Here is a 15025-nt window from a genome sequence, read left to right on the forward strand (position 1 = left end):
CGGTGCCCCTCCTACCACTGGGGAATAGTGGTCCTGTGCCTCATTCCCACCAAGGTTTCCAGTTTCAGGAGTTTGGGGAGCTTTTGTTTTGCTGCTTTAGTGGATGAGAAATGACACGTAACCCATTGTCTCCTTTTCACTTATCTTCTGATGAGTGAGGCTGGACTTTCATCACTTTCAGTTATTTCCAGAATGCAGCCACTTTTCCCAGTTCTGGGGGAGACCACTGAACATGCCTTCCTCGGTGTTCCCAGCCACAGACTGTGATCCACATGCAGCGAGGAAACTCCACTCTTTGTGCAGTACTAAGTAGCTAGCGACTGGCTTCTGACCAACAGAATATAGCAAATCAGGGGAGGTCAGTGTAAAGATTCATTGACAGAACCTCTGTCACTTACATCTCACTTGCTGCATCCTGTGTTCTCTCTCTGTTTCTGTCTGTCTCTCTCTTTTATCCCTGGACCTGGGGAAGCCTGCATGGGTGTTACTAGGTGCCATATGGAGAGGCCCACATAGGAGAGAACACAGGGAAGTCCCAGGCCTCCAGGCAGAGGCACTAGGCTCTCAGCTCAGACTGCATCCTGCCAGTACCCATCTCAGTGAGTCTGGGAACAAATCCTCCCCTGTGGAGCGACAGCTGAGACCTCAGCCCCAGCTTCATAGAGACCTTGAGTCGAGGGCACCCAGCTAAGTGCTTGGGAGCTCAGGAGTAGCTAGGTGTATGTATTTTGTATGTTGGGAAACCCTCCATAATGATCTGCAGTAAATCAGACAATCTTTAGCATAGAGCAGGTCTACTCAATGTTATGTAGAAACAACCACAAAGATAATGCATATTAATAAAGGTAATAAAATGGACTAAAAACAATAATAGTGAGAATTATGATGATATTACCATTACTACTGTTAAAGAGAAAAATAAACATAGAAAGATTGCAGATTTGCGTACAGACTCCTCTAAGTAAATTTCAGGGTACCTATATCAGATGTCCTCTGGGATATTGTAGAGTCAGAATGCTAGGTTTGCACAAAGAAATTTGTTCTGAGAGGAGAAAACAAGCAGGTGATCCTGGGTCAGCAGGGAGGATGATATGTTGGCACAAAGAGTGCAGGGGCTCCCTGGGGGACTTAGAAAAAGAAATGGTTACTTGAGCAGGCAAGTCACCATCTCTGTATCTGCCAGTGCTGCACCAGCTTTTCCTGGACACCTGAGTGAATTTAGAACATGTCCCCAGGTTCAGGCATGCCAAGGATACTCCCCTTACTTCTCACTTATCACAATGTCAGCTCCTGGTCTGACTTTACTAATTCAGAGGACTGGACTCCAGGAGCGACACCTTCTCCAGCCTTCCCAGGAGACATGATATTAGTTCCTGGCACAGAGTTGAGGTGGAAAATCCTGTGCTGAGTCTGGCGGGACAAGGGTGTCTTCCAGGGCTCTTGCACTGGCACCACTTTCTGGTCACTTAAGAGGACTTAAACATTGTTCTAGAGGCTCAAGAAAGTCAAGAGTGTCCTCCCTGGGGCTCACTTACCAGTAACAGCTGTCTCTTCCTCCACTGGGTAAGTCTGAGTATCTCAGGAGGCTCTCTGACCCACAAGTACCCATAAGTACAGCAGGAACCAGGAAGCATCATGTGTATGTAAGTCTGTTGAAAACCCTCCACAATACTCTTCAGTAAATTGGATACATTCATGAGCAGAGAAACTTAATAAGAAATGCAATAACAACAATAGTGATAAATAATAATATCGATAGTGATTACTATCATAAAGAAATTAATTGTACTACTACCAATCATAATACTAATAAACTTAAGGACTGAGGGATTACAGACTTCCCTTATTGAATGACAAGTTTCTTGGAGTATTTTGAAATCAGAGTCCGAGTTTAGCACATGCTTTGGAGCCACAGTTGTAGGTTTGCATAGTGAAGGTATAAATAGAGCAAAACTAAACAGCAGCAGGTAAAAGAAATCCATGGGAGGGCGTGGGCTGACTTAAGTCTCATATTCCAAGCCCAGAGGAGAGCACTATGTAGAAGAGAAATGTTGATCCTGGGCTTTCCTGACACATGGAGCCAGCAAATCTCATGAGTTCTGACGACTGGTGTCTGCAGCTCTAACCCGGGAAAGAAAAGCAGGACTCCAGGTACACGTTCAATACGTGAAAAAAACACGTAAAATTTACATGGAGCTTCAGCTCTATCTCTATCCCCACTGCCTGTCAATTGAAAAAGTGACAGATCAGGGCTATTGATTGCCTTTTGATGCACCTACAGACTTACCTGGAATTGGGAGGAGAATATTACTTATGAATTTGCATGTAAAATTTTTATAATAACCTATCTGGAAGTTGAATTACCACTTTCTTGGGAAATTGATAGGTTATTTTACACAACACCTCATATGCTTCCTTTAGTAACATTTTTTCACAATATATATATTTCTGAATATGTATGAAAGGCACATGCCATATCAGCCCAGAGAAGCCATTGACGGGGCTTTAGAGATCACTGACCTTTGAGAACGTGTTTGTAGAACTCATTCATAAAGAGTAGGAACTGCTGGACATATTGCAGAGAAAGATGTACACAGATGTGATGCTGGAGGACGCCCGTTGTCTCATCTTTTGAGTGCGTCTCTCAATATTCATTTACTTCCTTATGCATGTCTTATTGAGATAGGCTCTGCAGCTTCCACATATGCTGCTGCACTCTTGTCCCTGACTCATGCTTCCGTAGCACTTAGAGCAACCTGGAACGAATGTGTTCCTTTACTAATCACAGCACATGTGCCCCTTCATGGAGATACAGTCTCCATTACCACAATCGCATGTATTCCTTACTAGTCTGCCACCAACACGCAGAATAATGCTGGACACAGATATGGGCTATTTTATCTAACAGACAAGTGACTTTATGTTGCTAAGTAATTCTTCTGCTCGGGGGACTACCATGAGGTTTGAACACAGCAAAAAACACATAACACCTTGTATCCCCCTTTCTACATGAACTCCAAGTAATAATCTCATGGGTCTTATGTTTATTGGATTCTGTTAGAAAAGAGTGTTAACCACATTATGAAAACGTTGCTTCCTTCCTGGCTGAGACGTGTAAGCAGCCTGCAGCCTGTCTTTCTTCTTGGGCAAGAACAGCAGCAACCAGAGACTTTTACTGTCTTTGAGTGAAGTGTCAGGTGACAACCTTCAGTGTTTCCCCCCTTCAGGGTGCTCGAACCTGGGCTGCCATTGATGCCCCCACACTTGAGCCTTGGCATGTTGTCCTGCGCTTGCATTGCATGCACTGTTCTCAGCACAGAACTTTAAATCCATCTAGCATTTCCCACACGTACCAGGGCATCCGCTCTGCAAACAAGATGTAATTTCCCAGTTGGAGCAAGAAGAGTAGGTGTGGAGGGAAGAGGAGGGTTTCCCCAGGCTGGGGTCCAAGTCAGCTCCAGACACATGTGCTCTGTGTGGGGAGGGAGCAGAACACTTGGAATGTCAACTGGAGGTGGCTCGACTAAAGGATATTTTTAGAAATGTATGTGAAGCCATTGAGTCAAATTATTCAGATTCTGTCATTATGCATCACACATCAATTTCTCTTCACGTTTCCCCCTGTACTTTTCACCTCAGAGAAGCAAAATTCCTGTCCACGTGGGAGTTAAAATTTCATGTTTTTGTCTTTGCCACGGTCTCTTTAATAATGTTTCCTCTCATATTCCCTGTAGCGTCTGAATTTATTTTACTTTTCTTTTACCTAAACACTGAACATCTTATTAACATTTTTCTAAACCATGTTTCTATTCACTAGTGTATTCCTCAAATTCATGTTCTTTCCCCATGTAATGTACTTTTCAACAATTTAATCCCCAAATGTCACATGTGTCGTTTCTTATTTATTTATTTAATTTAATTATTATTTTTGTCTTATTTCAAGCAAAAACTGTGACCATTAAAAGCAAGAAATGATATCCAGGCAAGTTATTTTCCTGGTGGAACAATGTAGCTGTAAGAAAATAGTAAATTTCTTCAGGTGTGAACCCTGGTCATCCACATGTGAAACCTGGGAATGAGGTAAGTTAGGAATTCAGCAGACTCATAGAACTCAGTTACAGTGCAGTGTAAACACCAGACCAGCATAAAGTGTTCACTTTATGGACTAAATTAGACTGAATTTTGATGATAGCTAGTAGAAATGCTACAAAGGGGGGATGTCCATTGCAGAAGATTTACATACTATGTGTATGTAACTGACATGGAGATCATTTTAACTGGAGAATATCATTGAATAGACTTACATACACATGAGTTTTCACAGCATAGAAAACAATTTTACTATAATGAATGAAGGAGAGCCCTGAGGGATTTTTAATTCCTTAGTCAACATTGAATCCTCACGCTGGATCTATCAATGCTAAAATCAAACTGAAAAGCTGGAGTTCATAACAAAATTCTCAGACATGGAAAAACGCTTATCAGGAATGTTTTACCACACATTTCAGCTATGAATTCATAATTTTGGCTAATAACCTCTTATTTTATAAATAAGTAGAATAAAAATATAGATTTGTTAAGTAATCTTAGAATGATAAATACAAAAGTTTGTAACAATAAGTACTTTTGTAAATAGGTTAGCATTAAGAAATATATATAAACAAAGTTATATGTGACAATTATTATGATCCACTTAATTGTGATTGTCAGTAAGATTATCAGTTGCTTTCTCATCAGAAATTTTGCAGGCCAGAAGAGAGTGAAATGATAAGCTTAAAGTATGGCAGAAACTACCTGCCAACAATTCTATATCTTACAATATTATTCTTCAAAAATGAGGAAAATGAGAGACAGTCTCAGACAAAAGCTGAAGGAGTTCAGTACCATAATATCTATCCTTCAAGAAATGCTAAAGGGAGTACTTCAAGTTCAAATGAAAGGACACCAGTAACTTGAGGCCATATGAAAATATATATGTCTCTGATAAAGATAAATAAATGGACAAATAGAGAAAACACTATAATTTTGACTTGTAACTATACTTTTTATTATTCTAGGATATTTTTTAAACCAAAATATTAAAATAATTATAAATTTATTGCTATTGCATGATTGTTTCACCCAAAATTCATATGTTAAAAATACAACCTCCAAATGTGTTGGTATTAGGATGTAGGGCCTTTGGGGGGTGCTTAGGTTATGAGGACAGAGCCTCCATGAATATAATGTGTGTGCTTTTATTTATTTTAAAATATGTATTTATTTACTTATTTGGCTACATTCGCTCTTAGTTGCAGCACGTGGGATCTTTGTTGTGACGCACAGGCTTCATATCTAGCTGTGATATGGGGGCTTGGTAGTTGCAGCACACATGCTCTGTAGTTGTGGCAGACAGGCTGTAGAGCCAGCATACAGGCTCAATAGTTGTGGTGCATGGGCTTAGTTGCCCTTTGGCGTGTGTGATCTTAGTTGTCTGACCAAAGATTGAACTCATGTCCCCTGCATTGGAAGACAGATTCTTAACCACTGGCCTACCAGGGAAGTCTCTTGTGTGCTTTTAAAAGAGACCCCAGAGAGCTCTCTAGCCCCTTCCTCCAGGTGATGATATAATGAAAAGTCCATGACTCAGAAAAGACCTTTACCTAACCACCTTGATCTCACACTTCAGCCTCCAGAACCATGAGAAATAAACTTCTGTTTATAAGCTACCCAAGCTGTGGCATTTTGTTATAGCATCCCCAAATAACTAATTCATACATCTACATAAACAGAAAACAATGTATACATATGTGACTTGTGACATTACTAACATGTAATTAATGTGTAAATATGTGATTTGTGACATTAATAACGTAATTAATGTGTAATGTAATTGGAGATGTAATAGAGATTATGCGTGTGATTAAAATTATGTTGATATCAGTTTAAGCTAGTTTGATAGGATTTTATATGTAACCTCCATGGTATCCACAAATTGATTATCTATAGAATATACACAGAAGGAAATTAAAAGTAAGTCAAGTCAGTGGACTTCCCTGGTGGTCCAGTGGCGCAGACTCCACGCTCTCAATGCAGAGGGCCTGGGCTCAATCCCTGGTCAGGGAACTAGATCCCACATGCCACAACTAAGAGTTCGCATGCTGCAAAGAAGATCAAAGGTCCCCCATGCCACAACTAAGACCTGGCACAGCCAAAGAAATTAATTTTGAAAATGAGTACAAAAAGTAAGAACAAAGGATGTCAGTATGTGAGAAAATGTGGGACAGAAAAGCTATATGACATTACAGAAAACAAATTGGCAATTAAATGTCATTCCATATCAGTAATTTATATATATATATATATATATATATATATATATATATATATATATATATATATATATATATATGGCTTAAACTCATCAGTTAAAAAACAAAGATGTCCCCAGCCTTTTTCCGGCATCTGGGCCTGGAGGGGCTGCTCTGAAGACGGGCGAGCAGCAGGGAGGCCCATGGCAAATCCCAGCCCGATGTGAGCTGTTCGTCATTTTCCCGGGTCAGCTCCAGGGTCTTGGTGTCCAGAGAGCTGCTGATGGAGGGCAGCGGCGGCCGCGGAGGTATATGGCACAGGTTGCTCATCAACTCCAAGCGTAATTCCAGAAAGAATTCCACTCTTCAAACAGGATAGAGAGGAGTCCCCTATTGGAACAAGTACAGAGCTTTCTCCCACAGATGGCTCAGGCAAACGAAAAGCTAAGGAAAGAAATGGCAGCTGCACCACCTGGTCATTTCAATATTGAAAATATTGACACTCTCGGAAAAGTTATGCAAATGGATATGACCTTGTTTGAGATGAATCAGTCTGATTCAAAGAAGATGACAGTTCACAAGAGAATTCACAAGACAGTTCAGAGGACAGTTCAGAATTTGAGGATGAAGATGATAGCACCTCTTCTGAAGGTGAAGTCACCATTGATACAATTAAGCTTCCTCATTCAGAAGATGGAAAAGGCAAAATAGAGGTTCTGGACCGTCCTGCCAGTGAAAAAAAAGAAAACAGGGACATAAACAATCTGAGAAACAGGTGATAGTTCCCGCTAATTCTGTGGAAAAGAATGTGGCTTGCTGGTTATTTTGCATTTCAGATACCTATGGTGTTTGAAAAAATGAATGTATTTTGCTTCTTGAAGAAACAGAAGCTAGCTTTTAAAGAATTGGAAGAGATAGCATTTGGGGAATCTTCTAAGAGCAGACTGTTTTTGATCTCATGCTAAAGAGATTTAGTTTAGAAAGCTTAACTTTATGTATGGTGATGAGTGAATTTGTTGGCATCCTCTTTCATCAGCACAGACTTCAGAAATCTCAAACTTATTTTAAAGTAAAAATACAAGTTACCCATTTGTTTTTGTTTTAAATTGGCCTCTTGGGGCTTCCCTGGTGGTGCAGTGGTTGAGAGTCCGCCTGCCAATGCAGGGGACACAGGTTCATGCTCCGGTCCAGGAGGATCCCATATGCACGGAGCGGCTGGGCCCGTGAGCCATGGCCACTGAGCCTGCGCACCCGGAGCCTGTGATCCGCAACGGGAGAGGCCACAGCAGTGAGAGGCCCGCGTACTGAAAAAACAAAAGAAACAAAAACTGAAGTTGGGGTTTTTTTTAGGTTATTATGAAGTCATATTTATTTATTACCATCAAAATGGGTTCATTGAGGGAGAACTTTTTTTTTTAACATCTTTATTGGAGTATATTTTCTTCACAATGTTGTGTTGGTTTCTGGTCTGTAACAGAGTGAATCAGCTATATGTACACATGTGTGCCCATGTCCCCTCCCTCTTGCGTGTCCCTTCCACCCTCCCTATCCCACCCCGAGGGAGAAATTTTTTACAAAGAAAAGAATTACTTATATTTAGATGCCCTCAGACATATCTACTTTAATTAAAAGAAACCAAATCCTTTCCAGTTTGAGCTGGAAAACTGGTGCTCTGTGGTTTAATCACTGTCAGTGACTCTGTAGCCTCTCAATGCATGTAAAATTTGCTTGTTGGAAAATTTTGTGGTTTTTTTGGTTTTCTTTTTTCTTTTTCTCATAAAGGAATTTTTTGTTTCAGTTATTAAAATTATCCCTTCCAGTTGCCCACAGTTTTGAAACCTATTAATTGTAGAGAATAGGGACACCCCAGGAAAATAGGTCACAGTACATAAAGAGGTAGTAACAGGTTTTCCCTTTCAAAAGGCAAAATGATCCTGCATTGGAGTTGCCTTTCTGCCACATTCTTGATCTTATTTAACTTGTTTGGGACCTCACCTGTCATGGGCCTGGCTTTGCTCAGGATATAGACCTGAGAATTTAAAGGACTGTCTCCAAGTGCATTGAGCTGATGAGACTTTGTTGCCTAATATTTTAGGGGTTTGTTTTAATTATTTTTTCCTACTCCTCTCATTAGCTTATAACATCTTGTAAATACTCTGAAGATAATTCTCCAAGTTCCTTCTGGTATTTTTCATTGGGAATTGGAAATCGGCTGTGCACTCAAAGTATGCAGAAGTGAACAGATCTGGAAACGAGACTTCTCAGCTGCAAAGGGTATACTTTGTAGCACCAAACACAGCTGTGATGGATTATTGGTGTGAATATTTAAGGATTGTCTTCTACCAGATAATATTCATGCCCCATTGTGGGAAGAGTTGTATTTGTCTGGTTCACTCCTTAGCTTGGTGCATGGTACACAGTAGGCACCGAATGATGTCGATAAATGTATTTACCGGTATATTGAGGATGTACAGGGCATTTTAAGCCATGCTATCCATGCGGATATGAAAGTGTAACTTCACTGGAAATACAAAGCCAAGTAGAAATAGTCTGATGGTCAGTGAAAGAGACTATTCAGTCTAGAATACATACTAGTGTGTAGAATTATATTTCTCTCCTGCCATGGCCTTCTCATATAATACGACTAGGTATTCTATACAGTTAAAGAAGTCAACTAAATTCAGTTCCTGTGGACATTCTTATGACATAGGAGGAAAAGGAAAAAAAAAATTTAATATGTGATAGGGATGTCGTTTTAAGTTAAGTGTAAAATTGTTGAATTATTTAATATACAGAGTCAGGGGTGGCTGTTTTTAAACCAATTTGGATACTAAGATAAATTATGTAGGTCTTATAGATTTAAATATAAAGAAATAAAATTGTTTCATACTAAAATATAGGTGAGTATTTAATAACATTAAAAAAACAAAAATGGACAAGATAGACATAAAAAGGGTCCAACTATATGTTGTCTACAAGAGACTCACTTCGAAGTAAGGACACTCATATGCTGAAAGTGAAAATATTGGAAGAGATATTGCATGAGAACACTAAGCACAGAGAAGAGGAGTGGCTTTTCTGCTTCTGCAGCTGAGCCTGTGGCCCCTACATTTCAGGGAGTAACCAGAGGCAGGGGGCAGGGGTAGGGGCTGGGGCACCCCTCCCACCCTCAGCCAGGGAAGTCAGAGGGACTTGGTCCCCCTCCCGAGTTCCATTCTTCCTCCAATGAGAATGGTGCTAATCAATAAGGACCAGGCTATAGAGCTGATTCACTTTGTTATAAAGCAGAAATTAACACACCAGTGTAAAGCAATTATACTCCAATAAAGTTAAAAATAAAGAAAAATAAAGACCTGGGGAAAAGAGATGGTCCCCGTGGAGAATGCCTATGTCCTAAGTTTATCTGCTGTCGGATTGGCTTGAGAGAGGGCAGGAGCTACATGATGTGTTCTCTCCCTTCAAATCCATTAACTTTTTCTTTCTTGATGCACACACACACAGCCACACACACAAAAGGAGTATAAACCCATACACATAGAATGCTAAAGGGTTGGTCTATGAGCTTGAAAAGAGGGAAATAGAACACTTGAGGCCGACTGCAGCAATGTGTTTGTGTCTGTGCATGTGCATTACTAGGTGGAGAGTCCACAGTATCCATCAGATACTTAAGGGAGAACATATCTCCCAAGTGTTCTGGATTTTGTAAATTATCATAGGACAAGAGTCTTCAAGAAAAATCAGGTGGCTCTCTCCCACACCACTCACTAAAGTAACAAATATTTTTTGAGAGTCTCAAGGGATCCAGCATGTGGAATTTTCAGGAGACTAAGAGGTGAAACGTATAACATAACCACCTTCACCAAGTTTATAGCTCAGTGGAGGCAATAAGAATTAATATCTCACAGTTTTTCTATTTAAATATGACTCAGGGTTTAAGGTAATTTTTCTGCATCATGTCCACAGTGTCCCAGGACTGACGTCCTCCTCAAGCTCAGCACCTAGAACACAGATCTGATTGAGCTAAACTGGTGATGCCCTTGCTTCCCAGCAAGGCTGTGGCCTCTAATGGCTGTCTCCTGTTCCTGTGTCCGTGGCCTGATCAGGATATGGGAGACACTTAGGTTGACTCCTCAGTGCGTTGTGTACCTTCCAAGGCCGAGAACTTGCTGAGCAAAACATAACTTCTTCACTTTTGTGAACACCTGGCCTCCAAAAGGCAGAAATATTTAGTGACAATGTACTGAGGACATAATTCCTTAGTCATTCCCTGACCTCCACTCTGTCACAGAGACATGCAAAACCACGGAATCAGGCTTATGGGTCATGACTTGGCTGTGTCAAGAAGTTCTAGGCCATGTGGGAAGACTCCTCTCTCCTCTGAGATTTCTGCTTCAATCAACAGGGAGCGGCTTCCCTTCAGGTCTGAACTGAAACCCTATAAGTTCACATATTGAAGTCCAGACCCTTGTACCTCAGAATGTGACTGTATTTGGGAATAAGGCCTTAGGAGAGATGAAGTTAAAATGGGTCATATGGGTGAGCCCTAATCCAGAGCTGTGCCCCTATAAGATTAGGACACAGCCATGCACACTCAGCTCAGAGTTAAGTCCATCTGAGGATGCAGTAAGAATGCAGCCACCTGCGAGCAAGGGAGAGAGGCCTCAGAAGAAACTGAACCTGTAGACACCTTGATCTTGAACTCAAAGCCTCCAGAGCTGTGAGAAAATTAATTAAGCCTCCCAGTCTGCACTTTTTCTGGCAACCCTAGCAAAACCCTAATACAGCTTTATTTCTCCTCTATCCTCTTTCTTGCAAATAAAACTTATGAAAATAGCACCAAAAAACAAAGTGTATAAACTATTTGAAAGAAAAATGCAGGGGAGCCACTGCAGGGGCTGATGAACTACACATCCATTGATTCCCCTGGTTTTCTTTGTCTGCTACCAAAGTAAGGGAAAATAGTCAAAATCACCATGGAAGCCTTGAGTAGACATTTTAGAGAAGGCATAGCTCCATAGTAAAACAAACTTGACATGTACTCGGTAGAAATAGTAAATGCATTTTAATCCTTGGAGGTTTAAAAAATTCAATTTCTTGGATTTCTAGAGAGGTTGTAATCCACGTACATGGTTGAAGGTCCTGAAAATTGCATTACATTGTGCCCCGCACCGCCTCCCCCTCTTTGCCCAGGAGTCCCTGCCCTCCACAGGTAGCCATGTATCTGGTTTCCCACGGCAAACTTCCAGAGTGTCTTTATGTGCATACAGGCAAATATGAATATACATTTCTCCTAGGCACCCTAATTAAAAACACAAATAGAACACTAGGCACAGTGCTGTTATAGCTTGCTTTTATTCATTTGACAGTACTTTGCAAATTATCCTCTATCAAGACATCTTTTCCTGCACGACAGTGCACTGAATGGATGATGTACTATAATGCACTTCGCCAATCCATGTTGAGATGAACGCTGATATTCAATAATCTGTTTATATTAAACAATGCAGCAATGCATAATTCTGCTGCTAGCAAATGTGTAGGGTATGTTTCTAAAGGATTTATAACCTGTTTTTTTTTTTTTTTTTTTTTGCAGTATGCAGGCCTCTCACTGTTGTGGCCTCTCCCGTTGCAGAGCACAGGCTCCGGACGCGCAGGCTCAGCGGCCATGGCTCCCGGGCCCAGCCGCTCCGCAGCATGTGGGATCTTCCCAGACCAGGGCACGAACCCGCATCCCCTGCATCGGCAGGCGGACTCTCAACCACTGCGCCACCAGGGAAGCCCCCTGGAGTGTTTTTAACAGCATTTGATAAGATACTCTGCTGCTGAATCCTTCTGTGGAGACTAGCAATGAGCCTTTCTCTTTCTGTAAACTGCAACCCCCCCACATATCTTTAAGAATGCTTTCCAGCCTCTTGTACCATTCAGAAACCCTCCATAATCTGCTCAGCACCTCTCTTTATTCTCACACACGTCACAGCCTTACCTGGCACATACCTGCTGTCTCCACCTTGACCTCTGCCCATTTAGCAGCATTTAGAAATACTGAAAACCCCTCTTTGATCATCTCCAATTAATCAGCTACTGTGTGACTCAACTTTACTCAGTTTTATCACTAATTACAAACCATGGTAATTACAATACAGTTGAGTAACGACAATAGTAATTTTCAGTTCTGTAGATCTCAGAATTTCTCACTTCACCAGTGTCTACACGAATGGATCTCCAAACAAATTCTCGTCACTGAATTGTTTCTTGCCAGGACAACGCTGTATGGTCTAGTCTTCCTTGCAGCAGCGGACGCCAGGTAACAACCAAATGGAGGAAAAACCACCGGTATAGATCTGGATGGCACGGAAGAGAAGGTGCGCCTCCACTCCTCCGAACTCATCCCCTCTGGCCCACCATAGGTCCCATTTCTCTCTCCGGGTTGTCTCCTCATCCACACGCGCGTTCAGAGGCTATTCCAGTACGAGATTCTCACGAGGAGCTTCTGACAACCGCGCCCACCCAGGACTGCGCATCGCCTCATGCCTCCACACGACCATCACCAGACGCCCCAGGCAGCTCCCCATTTCCCATTTGTTAGGCTTCTCCGACCACCAAGCCACAGGCGGAACCGTGGCTGCGCCTGGGGCGCCCTACCTCTCGCCCGCGACTTTCCTTGCTCTCACCTGTGGTGAGAGGACCTGGTCCATTCAAGCGCTTCGCCGACGTGGCCAACAGAAGTGGGACGCCGGTCACTCCCCCGTAGACGCAGCTCGGCCTGCAGGGGAATACCGTCTGCGCAGCCCCATGACCGCTTCTCGCGGATTTCGGAGAAAGTAGACGCAGGGGAGGAGCTCCACCACGGCGACAGGACCGGGACGCACCGTTTTCCCAAGGCGGCCAAGAAGCAACACCGGGCGTCCTATTGGACGGGGCGTGGCGGTCCCGTGGGAAGGAGAACGTGGAGGACGTGAAGGCCGTGGTCCCACTTCCAGTGCCTCCTCGTTATGCCATTCGGGCCCTACCCACTGCGGAGAAAAACATATTTGGGAATAAGGGCAAACGGGATCAAGAGAAAAGGCCGGCGGAAACTTGTCGGCGTCCACGTCCGTAGGAGACTTTGAACCACTCCCAGGCGACACTTGTAAAGCGGAAGTACGACCACCGGGCCACACGGACGACTCCGGGGATGGATACCCTCTCTTGACGACGTGCTTCAAAGTGGGCGTTTCACGCGCAAGGGACACAAGGGAGTGGTGGTCGAACCGAGCAGACCCACCACTCAACGACTTCTAGGGAGCGCAGCGCCGGCCTCACACTACACATGTCTGCCCGTCCAAATCCCGCGAGAGCAGCAAGCGCCCATGCCCCGGAGACAGGGACCCAAGCGCGCCAGTCAACAAGCACATCGGGCCCTCCAACGGCCTCAACGCACGTGCCTGGTGCGTTCCCCACGTCCGGAGTGGGACGCTGGTGGACCGAAGTGGTAGAAAATGAACGTACCTAAAGTGACTCAGAAGGACGGACCATCAAGCCTCAAGCGCTCCGGAGGGCTCGCAAGAACATCTCCCTACACAACGCGGCGGGCGGCCCAGGTAGGGTCGAGTCCGCTCAGTTCCCGTGGCTGGTGGGGCACGGGCGGTTGCTGGTCGACCAAGCCAGGCAACCCTCACAACTCACTAAGGAGCGCGGCAACGATCACAGCCTCGTAAACCTACACACCCAATTTCCAGCGACCGCAGGAGGAGCCCATGCCCCGCGGCCACCGGGACAATCGCCACACGGATAGCCGGCGTCCCGGAACGCTGCCTCGCGCCCGGCGTCCGAATGTCAGCCCTCGCGAAGATCGCCGAAGCTCCGGAGACAAGGGACGATATAAAAGCGGCCGCCAGGTGGCGCCCGACCACCGGCTCGAACGTCCCCGGGCCGGATCCCGATCGCCGAACGGCGAGGGTGCAGTGCCGGCCGCCCAAACGCCCGAGCTCGTCTCGGGGAGTCCGCCTCGGAGCTAGCGCCCGGCTCGGCACGACACGGCGCGACCCCGGCAGCAGACGGGAGACGAGGAGCTGGGAGGATGGTGCCGGGAGGCTGCCGCGAAGGAGACGCGCTCTTCACGCTATTCCTGGGCCGCCGGCCGCTGTAAACAAGGAAAATTCTGCAGGGGGATGGACTGCGTGAACTGTAAGCTGAAACCATGAACGTACCAATAGAAAACACGGACGACATTTTATTCTGTAATTGCAGAGTGGAGATGTTACTAAAACATAAAAACCAGAGCCCAGAAGCCATAGAGGAAACGATTGATAACTTGACCACCTAATTGATCTTTACATATTCCACAAGAAAAGTCAAATGACAAGAAGTGGGTAGGTGGGAATATTTGTGCAAATACGTGTGTACTAAGAATATTGATCTCAGTATTACTTAAGAACAGAACATTTAGAAAACAGCCATTGAGAGGGACCAGGTAAGTAAATTTCAAGTACATTCAGACAATACAGTATTATCACTTTGTGGTTTGGTTTATTGATATATTTTTTTAATGAGCTAGATGTATAGCTATTGACTTGGAAAAAATGTTGATGACAAGCTGTTTAATGAAAATAGCGAGTTTATATATATCTTTTGAAAAGAGTAAATGGAAAAGTAGAGGATTGGAATAGGTAAAGCAACTTTGCAAAACAAGAGTAAATTCCTCCTTACAGCCTGGAGTCAAGAACCAGAACGATGAGTGTGTCAGAAACAAACAT

General features: G+C 43.6%; 1 long non-coding RNA gene and 1 pseudogene across 1 annotated transcript; both read left to right on the forward strand.

Annotated features, from left to right (window-relative positions):
* The first annotated feature begins 365 nt into the window (after positions 1–365).
* Positions 366–14789, forward strand: LOC117310804 (uncharacterized). Its single transcript, XR_012329561.1, has 3 exons — positions 366–2151; positions 3944–4080; positions 11884–14789. It is a non-coding gene; the product is annotated as an uncharacterized lncRNA (long non-coding RNA).
* Positions 4218–10246, forward strand: LOC141275682 (NOP protein chaperone 1 pseudogene; annotated as a pseudogene).
* Positions 14790–15025: the final 236 nt, after the last annotated feature.

This window comes from Tursiops truncatus, unplaced genomic scaffold (assembly GCF_011762595.2).
Source record: "Tursiops truncatus isolate mTurTru1 unplaced genomic scaffold, mTurTru1.mat.Y mat_scaffold_39_arrow_ctg1, whole genome shotgun sequence".
Taxonomy (NCBI): Eukaryota; Metazoa; Chordata; class Mammalia; order Artiodactyla; family Delphinidae; genus Tursiops; species Tursiops truncatus.